This window comes from Eleutherodactylus coqui, chromosome 1 (assembly GCF_035609145.1).
Source record: "Eleutherodactylus coqui strain aEleCoq1 chromosome 1, aEleCoq1.hap1, whole genome shotgun sequence".
In the NCBI taxonomy this organism is placed as follows: Eukaryota; Metazoa; Chordata; class Amphibia; order Anura; family Eleutherodactylidae; genus Eleutherodactylus; species Eleutherodactylus coqui.
Genome location: NC_089837.1, coordinates 521,682,060 through 521,708,499, shown reverse-complemented (window position 1 = coordinate 521,708,499; position 26,440 = coordinate 521,682,060). Strand labels below are relative to the sequence as shown.

The 26,440-nt window shown below is 45.3% G+C and overlaps 1 protein-coding gene across 2 annotated transcripts in view; it reads right to left on the bottom strand.

Moving 5' to 3' along the window:
- The window catches only part of GDPD4 (glycerophosphodiester phosphodiesterase domain containing 4), a 92,482-nt gene extending 66,344 nt beyond the window's left edge, over positions 1-26,138 (bottom strand). The window contains exon 1 of one of the 2 annotated variants that reach the window (XM_066588271.1): positions 26,103-26,138. The gene's annotated coding sequence lies outside the window, so the exon portion shown is untranslated. Of the gene's footprint in view, positions 1-8,625; positions 8,712-26,102 lie in introns of those variants that run through there. The other variant, XM_066588270.1, reaches the window with a different exon arrangement.
- Positions 26,139-26,440: the final 302 nt, after the last annotated feature.

The window sequence follows — 26,440 nt, the reverse complement described above, 5'->3', positions numbered from 1 at the left end:
TTTTATCCGCAGTGCAGGTAGAAAAAGTGAAGCCTTTAGCAGCAATCACCTCCACCAAATCTTTCCTATAGCTGCAAATAAGATTTATGCAACGTTGAGGTGGAATTTTGAACCTTCCTCCTTGCAAATCTGTTTCACATCATCAACATTTCTGAGATGCCTTGTGTGCACAGCACTCTTCAGGTCAAGACACAGCATCCCTATATGGTTAAGGTGAGGAATTTGATCTGGCCATTCCAAAATATAAATCTTTTCAGCCAATCTAGTTGTTTTTTTTGTGTGAGCTTTGGGTTGTTGTCTTGTTGCATCACCCAACGTCTCTTCATCTTGAGTTCCTGGAGGGCTGCTCTACACGTCCTCCTGTAAGATGTTCTGATCCATCATAGAATTTATTGTTTCCTCAGTGATCACAAGTGGTCCCGGCCCTAAGGAGTAAATCATCCCCAAAGGATAATGCTCTCCACCATGGTCCCAAATTATGATATCCACCCTCCATGGCCCCAAACCATGATATCCCATCCACCGTAGCTTTAAACTCTAATGTCCCCTCCACCATAGCTCCACAGTTGGATGCCGTTTTGGTGTTGGTGTGAGGTGTTCTTTTTCCTCCGCACACAACAGTGTGCGCTTGTTACTCTTTTGTCTCATTGAACATTCCCCAGAAGCATCCAGATGGTCTTCGGTAAATCTGAGACAAATCACAATGTTATTTTTGGCTAGCAATGGCTTCCTTCGTGGTGTCCTTCTAACATCACCATTCTTGGTTGGTGTTTCTGTAATAGAGGACACATCAACAGAGGTTTCTACAGTTGGTAGAGTCTTCTATAGGTCCTCTGCTGTTCCTCCTGACTTCTTTCTTCCCACTTTCAACATTGCCTGCTGCACTCTTCAAGTTGTATAACAGGATGCTCCTCGGGAGAGAAGAACAGTCCTGAATGTCCTCCATCTGTAGATAATAACCAGGGATTGATGTACACCTAGGTCTTTAGCTTTTGTAGCCTTTTTCAGCTTCCTGCATCTCTATAACACGTCTTCTGAAAGTTGTTTACAATGAAGCCTGGCTCACACTAACCAGTCTTTTTTTAAGAAGAACAGATCTGTCAGTAACCAGGCTTTGTGTGCCTTATTTAATGGACAAAGCACCTGTGATACCCGCACTGCCAATTTCATTGCCTTAATTAAAACATCTTTTGGGAAATAGCTCTTGGAGAAGTCATTAAGGCCGCCTGCACATGCACAAGTCGGATTCTGCATGTGGGAGCCCGCAGTGGAATCAGACCCTGTGCCAGGCCTTACGTTACAGTTACAGTAACCTGACGTTACAGTTTCTTCTTCTGTACTGTGGATGGTCCGCATGGCTCGACGTTGGACATTCGCAGTACAGATATTTTTTTTTTTAACTCCTTTTTATTAACGCAGATATCCAGGTTATGCCAAAGGGTTCATTTGTTTGTTTTTTGCAACTGCAGTATACCCAATACTATTTTTTTTTCCAGTGCAAATGGATCAGAAAATTGTTGTAATCACATTGATGCATTAATTTGGGCATATGATGTCCGAGTGCCTGGGGCACCAATTGTAAATGTGGCTCTGCTTGAACTGTAAAGAATGCAAAAACTTCAGAGTCATACTAGTTCCATGACTTAGGGCTAACTGAAGTTTCTTAAATACCTGCCTGCACCCTTTCTCTCCTCCTCCCACTTGATTCTAATTAATGTGGTGATAAACGAGCTTAAAAGGAGCCGTGGTCGAGCAAGTACACCTTTAAAAGTCTATGTGTCCCGTTCATGCGAGCCGCAGAAAATGGCACCCATCATGGACGTCACCGATATATCTCACCTAGACATTATCCTTGTCCATAAGGGACAAATATATCCCTGAACAATTTTGGTGTGGCAGAACCTGACCAAAATTGGAGTATTTGCCCTGATAAGGATGGCACCACGTCTCGAACCAATAGCCAGCAGTCATGTAGAGGCAGGCCAAGAATAAATACACTTCCATTATGAGCGATTGACCAGCTAGAGGAAACATCACGTTGTTGGCCAGTCAGTCCAAATACCATAGGAGCAGGGTAGAGAAGAAGGGAACATCATACACTGAGGGGTTCCCGACATACAACTCCTAAGAGAACTTCTGCAGTGGCAGGAAATGGTCTCTTATTGACGACTGGTGCCTAAGGCTCAGTCATATAGGCCAGGGCGCCAATGCTTGTGACCAACGTGCCGTAGCACTATGGGACTGACAAACCATGGACAATTCCTTGACCTATCAATGATAAGCTCATCACTGGGTATCCCACTCCTGAGATCAGCGAAGTAATTAGCAAGTGTTGAGTTTCCCTGCAGTGCCTCCACTGGGGAAGCAAAGCATTACACCATTCTTATTGGAATCAATAAGCTGTGCATGCAATGTATGGACGTGCTGAGTCTAGCACAGCAATTAGGAAGAGTCAGTCAATTCTGTATCCCATATGGTAACCTAAGTAATACAGGCAAGAAAAAGACTATTTTCCAAATTCTCCACCTAATTTTGGGCACATGCAGGATCTCATTTAGTGCAATTTCTACATCTTTATCCAACTGAACCTTCTTGTTCTCCCATGACACAATGAATGGAGTTCACTACAGTACCTTTATCCGGACACATATAGGAATGTCCTTGATCAGCACCATGACAAGCACATGCAAAATGCAGGAAAACTCATGCAAAGCTCCTATTCATGTGATTTACATAGGAGCAGATCAACTTCCCCTTCAAGATGACTGATTTTGGAAGGTTAGCAGTGACTTTTGTCTGTGCCGCCTAAAGTACTGCACCGCTCATACGGATTTTCTTCAATTCAGCCAAACTAAATGGCTGAATTGAAGAAAAACCCAGGTAAGCAACCACGAATTGCAATGTTACTGATGTAGGCAAATACATCGCTTACTGTATTTCATGTATGGATGCCAAGCATGCGAAGTAAACAAGTCAGGATTCTTATAGGGGCATCTATTGCAGCAGTGGCATAGCTATAGGGGTTGCAGGGGTCGCCATTGCAACCGGGCCCGTATGCCTGCTCGCCACAGTGAATCATGCTGGTTGCCTGATCTTCCCCTATGTGCCTCTGAAACTCTATCCCAAGGTACTGCAGAAGATAAGTCACTTTCCCTATCACACTACTCTGTTGTGCTGCCTGTCAGCCTGTGCAAGCCTGCAGATGAGATGAGAGAAGTCAGGCTTTAATATGTAGAGTCACATAGCTCAACAGGCAGCAATTCAAAGCAGTGAGACAGGAACACAGTGCCCAAGTATCCTCCACCTGCGCAGCACAGGGCCTCTCTTTACTACTCCTCCTGTGTTCCACCAATTTGGCCTGTGTAAAGTGGACAGTGGGCCTCCTGCTCCTGTCTCCCATGTTGATGGACCCATCCAAGCTGCTACCAGTTCCTGATCTTACACGTCCGGGTGTCATTGGTATCAATCTGCAGACTATGTCATGAAACAAGAATACGGTATGATGTAATATATCTACATATGTAAATCAATACATGTTCCTCTGATAGGCCATATACCAAGAGAGAAACCTGATGGGCGCAACTTAGTACAGTGACAGTTCCTGGATTTACTAGCAGTTACAGTTGTAAGAAAGGAGCCCAGGTTCAGGTTTGTGCTATACTGAGCTCTGTTATGGTTCCTATAGTTGTGTAATCTGGATGGTATAAGAGCGGCCTCTACTGGCCGCCATACATTACTGCAGTTTGTGTATTTCTCTATGTAGTGTTGTATATGACTTCCCATTGTCTGCAGAGGTCAGGTGGGAGATCTGGAGGACTTGAGATCATTGAGAGCTTCAAGCATTTCCAGTGGCTCTGAGCCTTAAAAGAGACTGCATTGCGGGGAGAAGGAGCTGCCAAAGCAGTGAGGGGTCGGCTTGGGATGCCATAGAGAATGTGTCCTGGAGAATCTGTGCCTGTTAGAGAGGGACAGTGGCACAAGAAAGAAGGCAGTCGGTATATGAGTAGCGCAGCTCCATAACATGCTAGAACCGATGTCGCTGAGAGAACAAAGCGGCAGGACTACAGCAAGAGAGACTGCTACAAAGGATTCACATCGTCCTGCAGCTCTGTGAATCAGGGTACTCCTAACACGTCGCTAACATTGCAGCACCAAACACGCTGGAAATATGTAAGTGAGGTTGGCCTCAGGAAAAGGCCCAACGTGTGCACACGGGTAGTGACTTAAAGCAGACCTGCCAGTCAAAATACACAAGTCCAAGCCGACACCAGAGGAACACATATCCATCTGCCAGTTGTGGACAAGTTATAGGACAACACTTGTGGGCGACTGCCATTGCTGGCTGGAAATAAGTAAGTGAGGTTGGCCTCAGGAAAAGGCCCAACGTGTGCACACGGGTAGTGACTTAAAGCAGACCTGCCAGTCAAAATACACAAGTCCAAGCCGACACCAGAGGAACACATATCCATCCGCCAGTTGTGGACAAATTATTGGACAACGCTTGCAATACTTTCAGACTGTGTTCAGGTGACTGCCATTGCCATCGCTGGGTGGTCCTACCGCATGTTCTACAGTGAGGTGTGTTGCTGATCTTGGTGATGTATAACAGATTGTTACCATCCCCCGCTCACGGTACAGTTCTGCACATGCTTCAGTTAGGTTGTCTAACGTTTCTGAATAACCGCATATTGCTCATCTATTAGCAGAAGCTTCATCTAGAAGTGTATTTGTTATATATATTTTATAAGCCTGCTGTCCGCATCGCACCCCCATTCCTGTGTCACCTGCTCCAACCGCCACATGGTAGATAAGTGGCCATTCATTTATCCATTATCTATGTGTAAATATCAGGATAGGCTTTTCCTCCTGTCTTGATATAATCTGCACTGGAGTGAAATGCGCCTAATTTATTAAGAGGCATACGTCTCTAAATTATTTAGGCCCATCTTTGGCCTATGACTGGTGCCATGCCAATATAGTAGGTTTGGTCCTGGTACCGTATCTGTATTAAGCTAGGTTCAGGTCATATATTTATTCAGTATACTTGGTTCTGTTACTGTATCTAGGTAGTAAGCATGGTTCTGTTATTGTATCTATGCAGTAAGCTTGGTTCTGTTATCGTACTTCTGCAGTAAACTCAATTTTAGTACCGGATCTATGCAGGAAGTTGGTTATGTTTTTCTAGCTATGCAGGAAGCTTGGTTCTGTTATTGTAGCTTTGTAGTAGGCTCCGTTCTAGTACTTTATGACTATAGTAAGCTTGGTTCTAGGACTGTATATATGTAGTAAGCTTAGTCCTGGTATCGTATCTATGTAATAAGCTTAGAGTTCTGGTACTGTATCTATGCACTAAGCTACGTTCTGTTAACATATCTATGTAGTAAACTCAGATCTAGTAACCTATCTATGTAGTAAACTTAATTCTTTCCACCCTATCTATCAAGTAAGCTTGGCTCTCTTATTGTATTTATGCAGTAAGCTAGGTTCTATTATCATACTTCTGTGGTAAGCTCAGTTCTAGTACTTTATCTCTGTAGTAAGCTTTGTTCTGGTATCATATCTATGTAATAAGCTTAGCGTTCTGGTACTATATCTATGCACTAAGCTAGGTTCTGTTATCATATCTATGTAGTAAGCTAGGTTCTGGTATCATATCTATGTAATAAGCTTAGAGGTCTGGTACTGCATTTGTGGCAAGCATTTTTGGCTAAAACTATGGTGGATATCTGATTTTGGCAACCACTCTAGGGGCATCTGTGGTGGACACCATGGGGAATCTATGTGGCATGCAGTCTGGTCGACATCACTCTAGGCGCAACTGTGGTGGGCACTATGGGGGACCTATGTGGCAGGCTCTCTGGTCAGTCTCACTCTAGGGGCATCTGTGGTAGGTTCTATGGGAAAATCCGTGGCTGATGTTATGGGAGGCCCCCATATAGATGACATTGCTAGCACATCTGTACAGGCTATGATGGGGCTTAGCACTCTGGGGGGAATCTGCAGGGGTCATCTATAGCTGCCACTATGGGGACCTGAGTGGCTGGCAGTCTGGAGGACCTCTGTGGCGGGTGCTATGGGAGACATCTATGACATGCACTTTTGGGGGGCATTCATGGCTGGCACTGTGGAGGGGTCAAGTGTGGTTTTCACGCTGGGGTCCTCTGGTAGGCACTGCTGGAGTTATTCCAAGGCTGGCACTATGGAATTCATTTGCAGCAGGCATTGAAGGAACTTCTAAGTCACTTTAGGTATCCTTCAGCCACCCTAAATTGCAAGTGTTTTTCATTGCGTTTTTTAAACAAGCCTTTTCTCTATTTATTACATTTATAGCTGGTATTTTTTTTTCTGGCGTTCTTCAAGTCCTATAGAGAAGCCTATGGGAAAAAAAAAACATACACCATGCATGCTACATGTTAAAAGAACGCTACCGGCCCAAAATGTGCTGAAATAAAGCTACCACAAGCCGTGCGTGGTGTCGGTGAGTAATGCCACAGAAAGCCGCCCGGTTCGTAGAACGCTTCCTATCTCCCCAGAGGTGTTAATAAAACATTTGGCTGCAGTATCTTTAGCAAATATAAAACAGAGGTAAAAAATTACTGGAAACGATGCCATGAAAAATGCTGCATGTGAAACCATCTCAGGGGGCATCGGAGGCCGCGGCGGGGGCATACCGGGGAGAGAACTTCAGTGGCTGATGGCCAGGAAAAACCATAATGCAAAGAATTCTCCTTCCTTTCAGTGCGGATAGAGGAAAGTCAGGGACTTTCTGTATGGCAAGAACATTCACCTGAAAATGTATTTGCCTGATCCTTGGGCCATGTAAAAGGACAAACGATTGGCCGACCAATAAGCCAACGCTAAATAATGCTCACTAGTCGGCTGCACATCATTCCGTGTAAACGGACAGATGTTAAGCCGACCAATGACAACTCTATGGCGACGAATGATCCCAAGGCAGGCAGACAAGCGCCAATCTCCTTAATCGACTCATCAGCACATTATTGTAACGAGACCCTTCACCTCTAATCAGTGTTACAATGTTGCAGGTCATAGGCATTATACACAGGGTGATTATCAGCCAAACGATCAATCACCGTGTAAACCTGACAAGCGATCATGCGACAATCCATAATTCATTTGTTTGTCGCTGACCGTATATTTTGGTTAAACCGGTAGCACATCTACTCCTGTAAGCGGGGGATGTACTGGCGACAATAATGGACGTCAAAGACCACACAATCAATCGTAAGTGGGGCCGTTCTTTCCCAACAATTTCCCAATGTAAAAGGTCCCTAAATGAGCACCGATCGATTTGTTACATTGTTAATCGGGGCTTGTTGATAGGAGAGGTGATAAAAGTCTGATCAGTGGAGACTCCCACCAATTCTGAGAATGGGGGTTCCATGCCCCTCTCTGCTTCTCACCCGCAGGCTCATTGCACCCCACTATGGAGCAGCACTCGAGCATCCATGGTGACACCACTTAATCTCGAACGGCACTGCTGGAGATAGCTGGGTGCTTGAACTTGGCTATTTCCATCAGCCCAATTGAAATGAAAGGAGTGGCACCATGTATATACGGCCGCCACTGTGTGTGGGTGCAGTGGGCCGGCAGTGACGACAGGAGGTGGACACAGGGCTTATGGTAGGTGAAAGAAGTCTATTTTGGGATAACCCCCTTTAAGGGGCGCATTTAGTTGGTGAAAATGTCCATGTAAGCTTAGTTCGATTATGGCTTGATAGACGCCTTATGTTAAAGGTACTGCCCTAGTGACAGATGCCCTTTAAGGAGGTTGCTCACTTAGGAAAAAAACCCGAGCCATAAATTGATCACATGGTGTCCCGCTACTGGGACCCCCAGTGTTCATCTGTGCAGGAACCCAATCGCAAGTGTTCCGTTTCTCTGCAGCGCTCCTACAGGTGAACCGTGGTATTATATATTTCCATTGAAATCCATTGGTGGGATGTCGTTTGAGATAGATAGATATATAATGTCTCATGGATGGGACAAATATATAATCTACCGGTCCTTCCCATTGAGCAGATGCCTGCTTCCCCTTGCAAAAAATAATACCAATTAACCCCATAAACAGTACCTTAAACAAAACCCTTAAAAATACCTACTACCCTCAAACTGACTTATGTAGGGTACAAACCTGGCACTGGTCTAGCCGCTGGCTTGGTATATGGTTTGCTGTGACTTGTAGTCTCCAACCATATGTTGCAGAGTTTGCGACTACCCGGAACTACATTCGCCATATTTGACCCTACATTGTCAACCCCACTGTTCCCAGATGCAATAATGCATTCTCCTATTGCGCTTACAAGATGTTGCCAAGTGGGGGCGCTGCGGTGATCAAACGACCGCTTTTTTTTCCCCCCATCGATTGCTCTTTATGGAGTGCAATCCACAGAAGGATGACAATGAATGGACAGTAAGGGGTTAACGGTGACCAGAAGGGTCTGTAACAAAAGCAGCTCCCAGGAAGAACAATGGAGGTCTATGCATTCATTGTATATAGGCGCAGCAGCGTGGTCCCCCGGCCCCCCAATAGTAACACCTCCCCTCCTCCCTCCACATGGAGATGTCTGCAGCTGGTATGACAATCATATGCATGCTCCTGACCTGTGCCCTTCAGCTGGCAGTCCTCCTGGCACAGTGGCAATCCTCTGACCTCTGTGTGCTGGAGCCCTGAGAGTGCCTGCTGCCCGGACTGTAATACTGGAGTGTAATATACAACAACAGTGCTGCTTGTCCGTCCCATAGAGGGAGGCGCCAGGACTGCTAGCAGGGGAGAGCTCCTCTCTTCTTGGGCACAGTGCCCCCCGCCTGGCAAAGGATACAGGATCCGCAGGCTCCAAGGGTCTCTACCAGCCTATTTATAACACGGCAGGCGCAGAGAAGGGGGGGGTATTTATATCGCGTCTGATAATAAATAGCGAATGACTGCCACCGTCACCGCCGCCGCTGCTGCAGGACATCTTGGGTGAAACGTAACGCAGCCATTGTGCGAATTAGGGCCATTTACCTAATAACGCCACACGCAATTCCGTGAATTAACCCCTTCTGGACAATTTTTTTTTTTTTTTCCTACTCGCATTCCAGAGGTCAAAATTTTTCTTTTGCTCGCCGGAGCCGTATGAGATTTAGTTTTTTTTCGCGAGACGAGTCGTACTTCACGTAGGTGCCATTTTTTTGGTGCATATACATTAGTGCCTAATTTATATTCATGGTTATTTAGGCCAGCTTCACGTAAGCGCAATTGCACAGTCCTTAGCGCAATGTTTTTGCACTATGAATGAGGCTTTTTTGCACGCAAATCGGCGTATTTTACTGTACTTTTTCTGCCCGCAGGATATGTTCATTTGCGCGCGGCGAACAAACCCAGCGATTGAAACGGCTAATTAGTTCCAGACGTTTGTGTTCTTTTTTCCAGCGTAATTACGCAGCGTTTCACGAATCTCCTTGCGTATTGCGCACCCTTATTGACTTTTATGGGGAGCTTTGGTGCGCAAATACGCAGGAAAATAGAGCGTGTTCTACCGTTAGGGTGCCCACCCACTAGCGTTTTTTTACTGCGAAATTCGCATGTCTTTGGGCTATGGGACATGCAAAGCTAAAATCGCGATCGCGCAAAATCGCGATTTTGCGAGATCGCGATTTTTACATTACAAGTCCCATAGACCCCCTGCAGAAAAAAAAAACCTGCGAATTTCGCAGTGAAAAAAAACGCCAGTGGGTGGGCACCCTTAGGGTGAATGCCCACGGACGGATTAGCACAGCGTTTCCCACATGGGAAATCCGCACATGAATTCCGCAGTGGCAAGCTTCTATTAAAGCTAATAGCGTTCTGCCTGCCATCGCGCACATGTGGATTTCGCAGCGGGAAAAAAAAGGGATGTTCTATTTCACTGCGGATTTTCGCAGCAGGGGGCTCCTTTTATATAAAGGAATGGAGACCGTGGAAATCCGCGCAAAATGCAAGCATGTGAACAAACAGATTACAATCAATGGGTTCTATTGCGCAAATTTTGTGCTTGCAAATTAATCTGTGTGAAGCCGGTTTTAGGCATAAATGCAGAAAAAGAGCAATTCTGCTGTGGTCGTATTTTTTTCTTCTCTTACCCGGTCGTAAATGCATTAGATAATGCAATCCTATGCAGACAGTCACGATATGACTGCGTGAAAGCTTGCGTGGTAAACAAATCGCGGCATGTCCTATTTCTCTGCGAGCCTTGCAGAGGCGCGCACAGAAACGTCACGGCTGACGTGCCGACTCTGCTCTGCGTACGTGCTGGCAGAGCGGAGGAGACGCCGGAAGGGAGGTGAGCCGCGGGAGTCACTGCAGGAGCATGGCTCACATCCCACTGCGAGAATTCTCGCAGCGGGATCCGACTCAGCCGTCTGCAGGAGGCCTTTGGCTGGGTTCACACGGGGTGGATTTGCCACGGAATTTCGCTGCGTCACATCCGCATGCGGCCACTCACCCAGGGTTTACCAAGCCATGTGGACAAGATTTTGCAAAAATCTCTTCCACACGGGATGGCCAATCCGTCACTTAAAAGCCGCGTGGAACCGGCGTTGCGGCGCGTGTTTGAAATATGTAGCATGTAATTTTTTTTCCCGTGATACGCTGTGTCATTCCGTTGGAAAAAGAACACATCTGGAACTACTTAGCCATTTCAATCGTCTTTGTTTGCCGCAGAGTGAATGAACATGCCTTGCGGGTGCAAAAAGTACAGCAGATTACGCCAATGTGCGCACAACAAAAGCGTTGCTCGCTCCGCAAATACGCATAAGAACGTGTGAACTGGGCCTGAGCCTTAGCATCCATTTTCACTATATTTTCTGGAGGTTGAAACAAAACTGGCATCACATTTTTTTTTTTTTTTTGCGTACGTGAATAAACGCATTGAATACGGGTGCAACACGGACAAAAAAATGCGCAAATGCATATATGTGCGCAGAGAAAACCGCATTGTTCATAGACAGAAATGGCTTACGCCCGTGTGAATGAGGCCTGGGAGGAAACATTGCCATGTAGAAATGTCGGCGCGGGGTAATTGTGACTCGTGTGAAAGGGCCTAAATACAAGCACATCATCTGCTTCACATGGTTTTCAATTAGCTTTATTCATAAGAATGAAATGAACAACCCCTAAGGCCAAAGCTCCAGCCGAACGCACGAACCAGAGGTGTCGCCATCACGGCCTAAAAGCACCCTGAGGGAGATGGCAAGCAGTTGCCCATAGCAACCAATAAGATTTCAGCTTCCATTCCTCAGAAGCCATTTGGAAAATGAAAGCTGCAATGTGATTGGTTGCTATGGGCAACTGTGTATTTCTGATTCCCGGGTACCTTCAGCAGCACGATCACCGTGTGAGACGTGTTTGGGGCCCCAGGGCCGCTGTGCGCCAACAACTGTGAAGTCACATGCATTACTTGTAAACATTTGGGGATATGTAGTGACCCAGAGATGTCGCTGCTAAGGTCGGCTTCCCAAGGGCGTATACATATTTGCGCCGCGTTTTTACGCGGTAGGCATTGCATATTTGTGCGTGCAATTTTTGTATTGAAACGGGCAATTAAGTTGATTAGTTCAATATATGCTGGAGAACAAAAATAGCATATTTTTGCGCAAACGAAATTTTTCGTGTACAAATACGCTCGTGTGAATCTAGTTCGCTCTCACACAGCCAAGAAAACTGCGCTCAAATCTCGTACGAATAGGAACCCCATTCATTTAAATGGAGTCATATATGTAAATGGCGTGTTCTATCCTTTCACCTTCCTCGGAACACATCGGACAGGAAAACACCCCGCGGGGCGAGTGAGGCGCACGCGAGTGCGATGCGAGGTTTCCCAATGAAAACCATGTGAAACACTCGCTGATCCTCTAACGCCGCAGAAAGCCACGCCAGAGAATCGCAACCTTACTGAAGTCATGGAAGGCTTGTTGACAGGAAAATGCCGGCTGGCTTCACACGGACCCGTGCATATTTGCGCGTGCCTGAGTGCTGCAATTTTTGCGTAACGAATGATGCTTTTTTGCACATGCATCAATGTATTTTGCGGTGCTTTGCGCCCACAGGACATGTACATTTGCGTGCGGCAAGCAAAGACACGCCGATTTAAAATGGCCAATTCATCTCCAAATTCAGTTCCAGATGTGTTTCTTTTGCAACGGAGCGTCACACATCTTCTCCCGTATTGCGCGCACATTTGCAGATCCCCATTGACTTCTATGGGGAACTTTGGTGCACAAGTACGCAGAAAAATAGAGCGTGTTCTTTTTTTTGCACGTCCTAAATGTGCGCACAAAATATGGAAATGTGAACAAACCTATTGAAATCAATGTTCTATAGTCTGCGTATTGCGCACACAAATACGCCCGTGTCAGTCCGATCACGTGTGTATTTTGCGCACGCATTTCGTTCATACAATAAAATGCAGCATGCTCTCTTTTTCTGCGCATTTGTGCCCAAAAATCGCACATATTAAACTAACTTATTTGTCCATTTCAATGAATGAGAACGTGGTTGCGTCATTTTTTGAACTTTCAATTGCACGCAAAAAGTATAGTAAAACATGTACCTGTGCACGCAAATACGCAACACCCATTGTGCGAGTACGTGGCGCAAATGCGTTTAAACCCGTGTGACATCAGCTTTGAAATGTTAATTTAACTCTATGAAAATAAGATAAAAATATGTTTTGAACGTTTTTTGGTTTAATATCTTTCGATACCCTTCGCAGTGCCGCCGTGATACGAGCCTCCTGGCCTAGCGCAGATACACGGACCTCGTAGTGGGGGTACCCCTTTGTATTAAGACAGCTATTGCAGCTCAGCTCCATTAAAATGAATTGGTATAGGCCGCAATACCGTACAAAACCTGTGGACAGGTGTGGTGCTGTTTATGGAAGAAAACCGCAATATTCTTCTAGTTCTGCAGAACTCCTTTAAAGGGGTGTTCCCAATATTAAAAATTACACCCTATCCATAAGATAAGGGATAACTGATCGGCAGTGGTCTAACTGTTGGGATCTTCACCTTTCATGACTCTCCGACTGAATGGCGCGGTGGCTGACCATGTGCACAGCTGGTCTAGTCGAGTTCAGGTGCTGGGCTACCTCTGGCATTTTCGTTGAAATCAATGCAGCAGCAGTGTACCAACTCTACTGCCACTCCATTAATTTCGAGGTACATGAGACCCTCGTTCTTCTGATCAGTGGTGGTTGCAGGGGTCGGACCCCCACCAGTTATAGGGGATATCTTTCTATGTTGACACCATGGCCAGACTTACCTGTGTATGACCAGTGTGGGTGCGGGTTACCAGGTGGATGCAGCTCTGCCCGGACAGATGATCTTTTTCCTCTGTGTGTGGTAGAGCTACATGGATCATCCTCCTCCTGGCTCAGGCTCCTCCCCTTTCATGCTCAAGGCACTACTGTCAGCCAATCAGCAGCCTCTAAACACAATCACTTAGTTGTGTTACTGTATTTCGGGAATGAACTGAATTCTGGGGCTGTATTTAAGTTATGAGTTTGCTTCTGCTATTGTATTTATGTACTAAGGTTAATTTGTACGCTATTTCTAATTCTTAGGCTGGGTTCACACAGGGCGGATTTGCCGCAGAAATTCCATGCCGAATTTTGCCGTGGCAAATCCGCCTGCGGCCGCTAATCTCTGGGTTGATCAGCCATGTGGACGAGATTTCTCAGAAATCTCGTCCACATGGGACGGCCAATCCACTGCGGTAAATCCGGCGACCGTAGCCACGGTTTCAGAATATGCAGCATGTCTATTTATCTTTTCTTTCTGCCGTGGCCGCGCTCTGCTCTATGGGAGCGCTGGCCGCAGCGGAAAAGCGAGCGGCAGGGCCGCTTCAAAGCCGCCGCTGCTTTTTCCGCGGTTCTCCCCCCAAACCGCGGGATTTCCGGCGGGAATACGCCCCGTGTGAACCCAGGCTTAGGGCTCCGAACCACGGACAGATATTTGCTGCTGAATCTGCAGCGGGCGTCCAAACCGCGGATCTGCAGCAAACAGCACGCATAGCATGCTATTTTTTCCTGCACACTTGCAAAAACCAATTGCGGTTTCCGCAAGCAAAGAGCAGAATGCTCCATTTTTTTCGCGGATTCCACGTGAAGGGCTTCCATTAAAGTCAATGCAAGCTGTCCCAATGATGCGGGAAATGCAGTAGTTAAAAGAAAATCAGTACTGCGTATGTCTAATAATATAGACTTGTCTAATAATAGAGTTTTTGACAATATTTACTCTAAATCAGACAACCCCTTTAATAATGATGTCATCATATCGGTGTAGTGACATCACTTAAAGGGCATTCCCACCTTGTATAGAAGGTAAACATGTGGCACCTAGATATTATTTTTCGCCTGGTTTTTATAAATTGTATTCATTTGTTTCTAAGGCCCCCTGTCCACGACCATGGCGGAATATCGCTAGCAATATTCCGCCGCGGGGAAGAAGGGGGGAGAGCTGTCAGCTCTCTGCGCTGAGCCTATCAGATAGATAGGCTCACCGCAGAAAATAGCGGCATGCCACGATTTGAATCCCGCGAGTGGAGAATCGCTGTGATCATCCGCTCGTGGACGTCAGGGCTGCGCTATGGAAGGCGTTCACTGCGTTACCCATGGCCGGATTATTGCCACGGATCACGCAATGAACTATCGTCCGTGGACAGGAGGCCTTAGTTATAATTGTTTCCCTTTTTCTACGTGGCAGCCATTGCAGCTCCCTCAGAGTAGTCACCTATCATTCGTAGCCTAAAAGGCTAAATGTGCCGGGTCATACATGGATACTGTATATAGCAAGATTTTCAAGCAGATAAGCCTTTTCAGAAGTCTCAGTGACAGCCTCCATAGGGAATCTTCACCTTTACTGCAGCGCCTCCACAGGCAAAATGAAGCATTACATATTTTTTTTATTTAAAATTAATGGCTGAGATATCAGATCCCATAAATGAGGCTACTAAATGGCAGATCCTTCTAATAACTCAGATTCCCTAATAGGTTACTTGAAATGGGGATTGCCATATGACACAACAAGGTTACAGGACAAGGACAGATGTCGTCAACGGGACTTCCCAACTATGGCTGAAACATCTGAGTAGCTTGACCTAACACCTTCCAAGTATAGAACACTATAGGGTAAGTAATGTATGTACACAGTGACTCCACCAGCAGAATAGTGAGTGCAGCTCTGGAGTATAATACAGGATGTAACTCAGGATCAGAACAGGATAAGTAATGTATGTACACAGTGACTCCAGCAGCAGAATAGTGAGTGCAGCTCTGGGGTATAATACAGGATGTAACTCACGATCAGTACAGGATAAGCAATGTATGTACACAGTGACTCCACCAGCAGAATAGTGAGTGCAGCTCTGGAGTATAATACAGGCTATAACTCAGGATCAGTACAGGATAAGTAATGTATGTACACAGTGACTCCAGCAGCAGAATAGTGAGTGCAGCTCTGGGGTATAATACAGGATGTAACTCACGATCAGTACAGGATAAGCAATGTATGTACACAGTGACTCCACCAGCAGAATAGTGAGTGCAGCTCTGGAGTATAATACAGGATGTAACTCAGGATCAGTACAGGATAAGTAATATATGTACACAGTGACTCCACCAGCAGAATAGTGAGTGCAGCTCTGGAGTATAATACAGGATGTAACTCAGGATCGGTACAGGATAAGTAATGTGAGTGCAGCTCTGGAGTATAATACAGGCTATAACTCAGGATCAGTACAGAATGAGTAATTTATGTGCACAGTGACTCCACCAGCAGAATAGTGAGTGCAGCTCTGGAGTATAATACAGGATGTAACTCAGGATCAGTACAGGATAAGTAATGTATGTACACAGTGACTCCACCAGCAGAATAGTGAGTGCAGCTCTGGAGTATAATGCAGGCTATAACTCAGGATCAGTACAGGATAAGTAATGTATATACACAGTGACTCCACCAGCAGAATAGTGAGTGCAGCTCTGGAGTATAATACAGGATGTAACTCAGGACCAGTACAGGATAAGTAATGTATGTACACAGTGACCACCAGCAGAATAGTGAGTACAGCTCTGGAGTATAATACAGGATGTAACTCAGGATCAGTACAGGATAAGTAATGTATGTACACAGTGACTCCACCAGCAGAATAGTGAGTACAGCTCTGGGGTATAATACAGGATGTAACTCAGGATCAGTACAGGATAAGTAATGTATATACACAGTGACTCCACCAGCAGAATAGTGAGTGCAGCTCTGAAGTATATTACAGGATATAACTCTAGAGGCTCAGTTATAGCTTATGTGGAGTGATATGTTGCAAGATGCCATATGGAACCTGTATGCCTCCATGCCCCCGTATCACATCTTGTGTCCAAGGTGGCACAACAGGTTACTAGATTCACCATGGCTGTCCATATCACATCTTGTATACAATAGGGGGGGGGTTAATATGTGTTTTTCGTCCTTACATACTATGTTTCTAAGCTAGAGGCAGCCCAACAGGGTACTAGAGCCTCCATTCACACATCGCATCTTGACTCCAAGCTAGAGGCGGTACAACAGGGTACTGGAGCCTCCATGCCGCCCGCATCCCATCTTGTATCCAAGTTAGTGGCAGTGCAACAGGGTACTAGAGCCTCCATGCCTGCCTGTATCACATCTTGTATCCAAGCTAGAGGCGGTACAACAGGGTACTAGAGCCTCCATGCCCCCCGTATCACATCTTGTATCCAAGATAGAGGCAATACAACAGGGTACTAGAGCCTCCATGTCCGCCCGTATCACATCTTGTATCCAAGCTAGAGGTGATACAACAGGGTACTAGAGCCTCCCTACAAGGGGTCGGTTCTCCACAATAAATGACTTTTGCTCTCATATTGTAATCACTTATTTATACAAGCGTTATAATCACAGAGAAAGTTTCATCCATCCGACAACAATTTCTATACACACACACACATATATATATATATATATATATATATATATATATATATATATATATATATATATATATATATATATATATATATATATATATATATACATACTCTTCCTAGGGCAGGGATTGCTTATGACAATGAGTGTACATGTATAACTTTAAAACATTGTGTAAGGGTGACTGCCACTACAGTTTTTTTTTTTCACTGCGAAATTCGCAGTGTTTTTTTTCTGCAGGGGCCTATAGAACTTGTAATGTTAAAATCGCGATTTCGTGGTAAATTGCGATTTTGCGCTATCGCGATTTTAACATTACAAGTCCCATAGATCCCTGCCGAAAAAAAAAAACACAGCAAATTTCGCAGTGAAAAAAAAAAGCTGTAGTAGGTAGTCACCCAAAGGGTAAACATAACTGAGAATTGGAGACTGAGAAGTTCTTGTCTTCCTTCCGTATTACTACTTGCAATAGTAAGATGAAACCAAGGACCATAAACATACAGGAACCAGCGACATTCAGGATATTTTATGAACCAAAGTGTTTGGAGGAGCTGCGCCCTCTGCTGGGGAGAGTATATACCATAGAGTACATGATTCTGGGTGATGCACTTATAAGGTCACGGGATATCTGCAGAGCTACAGCACTGAAAAGTATCCATAGAAAAGTGTTGAAAAATGACGGCGGTGGAACTGAACACCCTCAGAGAGGGAATTCTAAAGATAAGTAGTCTAGATAAATTTAGACAAAGGGAAAAGTTTTTGTCCATCCTTGAAAACTCTGTAGTTACAATAAAAGTAAAAACATAGCTAACCTGCCTGTTGATGGTTTCCACGTAGAACATGTGAGGCAAAACCTAAAATGCATAATAACAGTTTAAAAGATAGTAAAGATATCTTACAAAGATGGAGAACAGTATAATCCCGATTTAAAGGGGATTGAGGTTGCTTCGCTACACCACAAGCTCTCAGTGTGTGCAGATGATCTACTAATGTCCATATCTTCCCCCCACACTACCATACCCAATCTAATGGTGGAACTATCCAGATTCGGGTCTATCTCTGATTTAACAATTAACCATACAAAATCCAAATCGTTTAACCTTACGCTACCTCCTGAGTCGGTAGACTTGCTTCAGACAAACTTTCAATGGGCGGCGGGCTCTTTGGGCTACTTGGGCATCCAATGGACAAACTCCTATGGGTCCTTATATAGTCAAAACTACATTCCCCTCCTCCACAAGACAAGGGCACTTGGAGCGTTGGAGCCGATATCACATTTCCCGGATTGGGAGAGTCAATGCCTTAAAGATGACACTCCTTCCTAAGCTTTTATACTATTTTAGAGCGCTCCCGATACGGGTACCTGGATACATGCTGAAAACTCTTCAGCAGATGTCCCTTCGATTTGTTTGGAGTGACTCGGTTCCAAGGGTTTCACGATCCACCTTGTAAAGACACAGACGGAAGGGCGGTTTAGGAGTCCCTAATTATTTAAAATACTCTCAGGTGGCTCAGTTAGCCCTTTTACACTCCTCCTCAAACACCCCTCTCTGGGTATCCCTGGAAGTGACTGAAATACACCCCCTTACTACCGACTCCATCTTATGGATACCGCCTAAACATAGGCCCCCAATTAGTAATCCCATTACTAGCCACTCCCTCTATAAAGTATTCAGGGAAGCTAATTTCCCCTCACCTACCTCTTATGCCACTTCTGCGAAACCCCATGTTTCCGCCAGGAATGGAGTCCCCCCGGTCATTTGGGAGTTGGACGAGATCAGGCCTCTTTAACCCCTTAATGACGCGGCCATTTTTCGTTTTCCATTTTCGTTTTTTCCTCCCCCCTTTAAAAAAATCATAACTCCTTTATTTATCCATCCACGTCACTGTATGAGGGCTTGTTTTTTGCGGGATGAGTTGTATTTTTCAATGGTGCTATTTAAAGTACCATATAATGTACTGAAAAACTTTTAAAAAATTCTAAGTGGAGTAAAATGGAAAAAAAACGACATTTTGCCATCTTTTAGTACGTCTTGCTTCTACGGCGCACAAATGGCAACAAAAACGACATGATAACTTTATTCTATGGGTCGGTACGATTACTACGATGCCAAACTTGTTTAGGTTTTTTTTTACTATACTCCTCTTTTTTTTTTTTAAAGACATAAAATTTTTTTCAATTATTTTCTGTCGTCATTTTGTGCGCGCAATAACTTTTTTATTTTTCCGTCGACATAGTTAGCAAGGTCTCATTTTTTGCGGGATGTCCTGTAGTTTCTGATAGTACCATTTTGGAATACATATGACTTTTTGATCGCTTTTTATTGCGTTTTTTCTTGGAGACAGGGTAACTAAAAAAGTGCATTTCTGGCGTTCTTCATTTTTTGTTTCGGACGACGTTCACCGTGCGGGAAAAATTATGTGCTACTTTGATAGATCGGACTTTTACGGACGCGGCGATATCAAATACATATTTTTAATTTATTATTTAGATTTTTTAATAATAGATATGGCAAAAGGGGGGTGATTTAAACTTTTACAACTTTTTTTTTTTTTCAATTAAAAAAAAACTTTATTGATTCTTTTTTTTACTTTACTTTGAAGTCCCCCTGGGGGACTTTAAGATGCGATGCTTTGATCGCTCCTGCAGTATGACGTAATGCTATAGCATTACGTCATACTGCTTTTTGACAGGCAGCCTATGAAGCCACCCCACGGGGACGGCTTGATAGGCAGTCTGCTAAGGCAGCCCTGGGGCCTTTCATTAGGCCCCCGGCTGCCATGATACGTGCAAGGCTCCCCCGATCTCACCGCGGGGGGGCGGCGCGGGACCCCCGAACATCGTTCGGGGGATTTAAATGCCGCTGTCAGAATTGACAGCGGCGTTTAAATGGTTAATAGCCGCGATCGGCCGCTCGCGGCCGCTCGCGGCTATTGCCCGCGGGTGTCAGCTGTTATAAACAGCTGATGCCCGCACTGTATGAAGAGAGGTTGCCACACAACCTCTCTTCATACATACCCCGACGCTCCATGACGTACCAGGTACGTCATTGGTCGTTAAGGGGTTAAAGTCTACCAATTGCTCTCCATAAATGGATCCACTCCTCTTCCTTCCCAACAGGGAAAATATAACTTTCCGCCTTCGGAAGTGTTCCGATACCTACAGCTAAAGCATTTTATATCCTCTCTCCTTAAGAACACGAGTTCCCCATTAACTTTACCTCCATTTCAGAGATATTGCTATAGACACCCACACACAAAAGGCCTCATCTGGCAGATTTACTTAGGACTGGTACACTCCCTCTACCGTACGCCATTACCGTACAGATCGCGTTGGGAGAGGGACCTATGTGAAACGCTTTCCGAAGAAAACTGGACCCAGATATGGGAGTCTACTAACAGCAGCGCCAGAAATGTACTAATGCTAGAAACTTCATTTAAAGTCTTGTTTCGCTGGTACTTAACCCCAGATCGAGTAGCCCACGCAATACCCGGACGCTCTCCCAACTGTTTCCGCAGATGTTCAGTTTCGGGAGATATGTTCCACATCTGGTGGTCCTGTCCTCGGGTTAAAAGGCTATGGATTCGAGTTTACTCCCTAATTTACTCAGTTACAGACCACAACATACGCAAAAACCCTGGGAGGCGTTGTTAAACAAACATATAATGTCCCCCCGACTGTAGGAAACTAATTTCCTTCCTTTTTCTGGCCAAGTAACCAGTTATTGCCCGTTCGTGGCACAAAGCTTCCTTGGACTTTACCGAGGTCAAACACAGGATGGACTGGTATCTAAGAAATGAAAAACTGACCTCTATTCTAGCTGATAGGCATGGGAAATTTTTGAAAATATGGACTCCATGGCCAGAATACTCCCTTCCCCTGCAAAGTAATGGCCCCTAGCCTCCCTGTGAAAACAAAAGCAACAATAAATGCCTACCAAATTACCACCCAATAGCCCGGGGCTGCTTTTTGTAGCGTCCACCCCATGCGAAAAACTCCACCTGTCTCAGGAGTCACCCCTTCCCCCATCCCTACCTTTTCCCAAATCTTCCCAATCCCCCCTTCCATTCAGGTTAGGCCCTGGCCTGGCCGTTAGTATTCTGTTGTTCTCAATTTACAGTCTAGTTTCAAGATTGGACCGGGACAATGGGGAGAAGACTATTGAAAATTAAATTCCAGCCATGTTGTCTTCTTTCTCTCCCCCCAATCTATATACTTTTTTTGTGCACTACTTGGACTGCGAAGTGTTCCACTTACATGTTTACTGCATTATTGTAAAATTAGAAAATTTGAAATAAAAATTACAGTAAGAAAAAAAGATGGAGGGCGGTGATAGGAGGTGGAGCTTCATATATCCCTATATTTACCAGGGTGCGGCGTCCTCTGTGATTGTCCAGTACCAGCTCCGCAGCTGTCAGTAAGGTCCGAGTGATAAGATGGCATCAGTGTAAGTGATATTCCCATTCTCAGGGCTCTGCACTATATTCCCTTGTTCTCCACTCCATCATGCGACCTCTGATCCCCGGAGAGGTGCTGTCACCATCATTAGTGTTAATCTTTAACATCACATCCATCTAAACAATCCCGACTCCTCCAATCTCCATGTATGATTAGATCCCGATGAACACGTAGCAGGCGAGCTGCCGTCAATCAGTAACGTATTGGGTCATATGATCTCGAACATTTTTTGTACCAACATAATCACGCCTTAACTTCCTTAGTATTGTTACGTAACCATCCAAATTTCTGGGATGAGCACTTCAGTTCAGACCTTACCCCTCCTAGACTGCGGGGGCAGCATTTTGGCATATGGTTGTTTTTTTGCATGAATAAAATGGGCAACCGGAACCTCCATCATTTGGCAGCTTCCTCCATCACCTATTGACATGCTGACCTTACCTTGCATAGTGGATTATGTAGTATCTTTTATTGGCATACAGGGTACAAATAACTAGTAATCATCAGTGTGATTCAATAACCCCGCCAAACCTTTGTCTAAATAACCTTATACTGTGCCACCACCATCATACACTGCAAAACTATTATACTGCACAGTGCCTAAGTAGTACCACGTTTCCCTGAAAATAATACCTACCCTGATAATAAGCCCTACCCTGATTTTCGGGGGGAGTTGGTGGGGGGGAATACAAGGCCAAAAGACATGGTTATCGCTCAAAAGACATCGCAAGATGATCGCTCAAACGTTGAGCAATCACCTAGCGTTCCGGAGGATGCAGAGAACAAGCGGGGGGCCGCTTGCTCTCTGCATCTAGCTCTTCCCCGCGGGGAGCGGCCAGCTGTCATATAGCCGAGCGCTCCCAGTGGAGGATGCAGAGGACAAGCGGGGTTTCCCCACTTGCCTTCTGCATACAGCTGTTCCCAGCTCTGAGCGTCCGGCTGTTATATACTCACCTAGCAGGAGCCATCTGGGTCCCTCCTGCTGGGCGGCGGCTCGACAGGTGTCCGTGTAGTCCTCAATGTCCAGGGAGCATCTCTTGCTGGTGACAGGTCTTGAATACCCCACCTCCAGCAAGCGGTTGCTCTAATTGGTTCAGGAGCACCACCTAAGCCAATTAGAGCCAGCGCTTGGTAAAACCAAGCCATTCATTGAATGACATCATTGAATGGTTGTGATTGGTTCATCGAGCGCTGACTTTGATTGGCTGAGGCGGTGCTCCTGAACCAATCGGAGCAATCGCTTGCTGGAGGTGGGGTATTCAAGCCCTCACCTCCCCCTTCCTCCCGAAAATAAGATCCTGTGCTTCTTTGGGGGCAAAAATTATGAGGCGGTCTCCTTTTCAGGGAAACACAGTAGTACCACACATTGCCTGAATATTGGCATACAGTGCCTAAGTAGCAGTGCCACACAAGTAAATACCGCCGTAGAGTGCTTCAATAATACCCAATAGCCCCCTTATACAAGTCTATACCCACACAACTCTGTAGTCTTCCGTATGGCATTTGTGTTGGTAAATACGGTATATTGCCCATCCTCGCACACGCACTGCAGGACTATGTGTACTGGAAGGACTGCTGCAAGGCTGGCACTACTATCACTTTTGTCCATGGTCTTGTGAGTATGACCTGGACTGGTTTAGGGGGTGTTATGAGCGTCTTTTAGTGTAAGACTTATGTCTTGAAATACTTGGCACCACATGTCAGTGACACTTGTTCTCAGATTTCTTTGCAAGTGGATGATAAGTTTTTATAAGGGCATCTGGTGCAAGTACTGCGGTGGTATCTGATGCACTTACGGGAGTAAGAGGTACTCATAAGGGCACCTGAAAGGGCATTCATTTTTTTAATGAGAGGTGAGGGTCCCAGACTCCCATTGAAAGAAATCGGGTATGTTTTTACTTTACCCATCGGCAAACCTTGGGGTAAGGGGGGACTTCTTAGTACCCAGAAATCCGTATCTAAACATGTAAGGTAAAATCTAGAGATGAGCGAGCATACTCGCTAAGTGCAATTACTCGATCGAGCATTGTCCTTAGCGAGTACCTGCCCGCTCGGAAGAAAAGATTCGGCTGCCGGCGCGGGTGAGCGGTGAGTTGTGGCAGTGAGCAGGGGGGAGCGGGGGGGGGGGGGAGAGAGAGAGATCTCCCCTCCGTTCCTCCCTGCTCTCCCCTGCCGCTCCCTGTCCGCCGCCGGCAGCCGAATCTTTTCTTCCGAGCAGGCAGGTACTCGCTAAGGACAATGCTCGATCGAGCAATTGCCCTTAGCGAGTATGCTCGCTCATCTCTAGTAAAATCATGAAATTAAAAGAAAATTTTACTGTCAGCATTAAGGGGAGCTCACTGCATACTGATTTATCACTGAGTTCAAAGGGAACCGTATATACCCCTATGCTGTGAGCTCCCTCTAGTGGTAGCTACAGGTAGGCGTAATTTTATCATTTATGTATGGTTTTCTGAAGAGCAGTAAAAGAATAAAACCTTGAACCCTATTAAAATTTGGGTCCTAATTAATTAAAATAATTCCCACAATTCCATGTTCTAATGACTTCCAGGTTCCTAAATGTACAACACAGATGTGAAGCAAAGGTGCGCCTCTTCAGTAGTTCTGGCGTTCTGTTCATGAACAAGGGAGACCAGGATGAACAGTACTAAGGCCCGTGGCTGCAGTCTGTGGGGGCTGATCTTTTAGCACATTTCTGGTGACAGACGGCAGCTCCAATTAGTATAGTGTAGGCAGGAGAGGACAGACCCGATGTGGGAGGGAAAGTATTGGGATGGGAACCATCAGGTAACTGCATACAAGAGCTAAGAAGCGTTACAGCGGGCTGAGGTTATGTATCCACGTTATACTTGGAGGTCACAGGAGCTGTAACATCATCTATATATAAGGCTGTAGCTATGGGGGGTGCAGTGATGGCAGTTGCACTTGGCCCCTAATGCCTGATGAGGCCCGGAGACTCCTCTGCCAGTATTATAATTGGCTGGTGGCGGTTAAAGGGCCCCACCATGGATCCACTTTATTATTCTCAGCAGTTCACCAGAACTGTCTGGGGGCTCCCAAGAAATGGAAGATGTTCTGGACTACTGAAAACTCAGCAGTCTGTTTCTCTTAAGCAGTCACTGACCAGTCAACCAGCCTCTCATCATGAGTATACTATGTCCGGCACTGATTATGGGGGGCAGTCTTTGTACAGCACTCATAATGGGGGTCAGTCTCATCGGGCACCTAAGATAGGGGTACAGTCTCTGTATAGCAATCATTATAGGGGGGCAACCTCTGACTGGCACTCATTATGTGGGAGCTGTCCCTGTCCAACACTCATTACAGGCGGAAGGAGGGGGGGTGGCGGAGGGGCAGTGCTTGCCCAAAACATGGGGGTGGGTTGCAAGCTCTGCCTGGCTCTCATTATGGGCGGGCAATCACTGTCCAGAAGTCATTAGGGGGCTATTATTTGGATTTGAGCTATGTCCGCAGCTTCTAGTTATAGACACAGAAAAAAGTCTCAGCAGTGAAGGCGGCATTTGTGGGCCCGATAGAAGCTGCACGATTGGCTTCCCGGTCGTCACGTCCTCAATCAAACAGGACAAGTTCTGTGTCCTGCAGGGATCTCTGCCAGGCTTTTTATTTATCAAACATCTCCCTCTAGTGGCCAGAAGGTGCAGTGCCCAAATCCAGAGTATAAATAAATACTGCACAAGCAATGGAGCCCAATATACTAAGCCGAAAACTCTCCTCCTGATGTGTCTGTATTATAGAAGGTTAATTTAGATCGAATTCCCCTTCTTGCCATAAATTTCCATTTATTCGTTGTTTTTTTCATTACCATTTTCCAAGAGTTATAATTTTGTAAAATATTTCCAGCAACAAAGCCGTGTGATGGTTTGGGTTTTTTTTTGCCTGATGTGTTACCTTGTAATGGCGCTATTGTATTGAAAAAGTTTTCGACATATGGAGGTAATATACAATCACTGTATGGCGGTTATATATAATCACTGTATGGCGGTAATATACAATCACTGTATGGCGGTAATATACAATCACTGTATAGTGGTTATATACAATCACTGTATGGAGGTAATATACAATCACTGTATGGCGGTTATATACAATCACTGTATAATGGTAATATACAATCACTGTATGGCGGTAATATACAATCACTGTATGGCGGTAATATATAATCACTGTATGGCGGTAATATACAATCACTGTATGGCGGTAATATACAATCACTGTATGGCGGTAATATTTAGGCCTGGTATTTGCTAACTAGAAATGTAAATGACTAATGTTTTTCCTTGAAACCCGAGCAACACCCCTGGAAGTACTGTAGTTCAGCTCTGCAGCACCGCGCACGCCGCCTTCTGAGTATCTTGATGTTTGGCTGTATTTGCATGGGTGATTTTATCGTGCAAGATTTGTGCGTTGCAAGACACACAAAACTCGCACAGAAAGAGAACTCTTTCCAATGCATCTATTTACACGGGCGACTTCTCTCTCGCAGCAACGCCGTGAGACAGAACAATGGCAGCATTTTCTATTTGTGGGTGATGTCGCCCATTATTCCCTAATTTTGCCCAGGGCCACACTTTCTCTAAAACTGGTCCTGACAGCATACATACCGCAGCTAGGCGTATGATGATCCAATAATAAAAAGTTATCTCACCTTCTGAAGAGCTTGCTGTGCTTGTGGTCTGTACACGCATAGAAAGTCAACCTCAGATCCGTTTAGACATCCGGTCCTGTGGCTTGTTCAATAGCAGAGAAATATGTAGGAATCCGGTCACGTGAGTTGCATTTTCTTTGCTTTATTTTCGTTTAAGCTTGCATGATTAGGTACATGGTATCACAAGAACGCGTTTCGGCGTAATGCCTTGTTCACCATTACGCCGAAACGCGTTCTTGTGATACCATGTACCTAATCATGCAAGCTTAACCCTTTGCAATCCAATTTTGGATTCAAGGTTTCCTAGAGGGGTTTCTCTTTCTGCCATTATACAATGG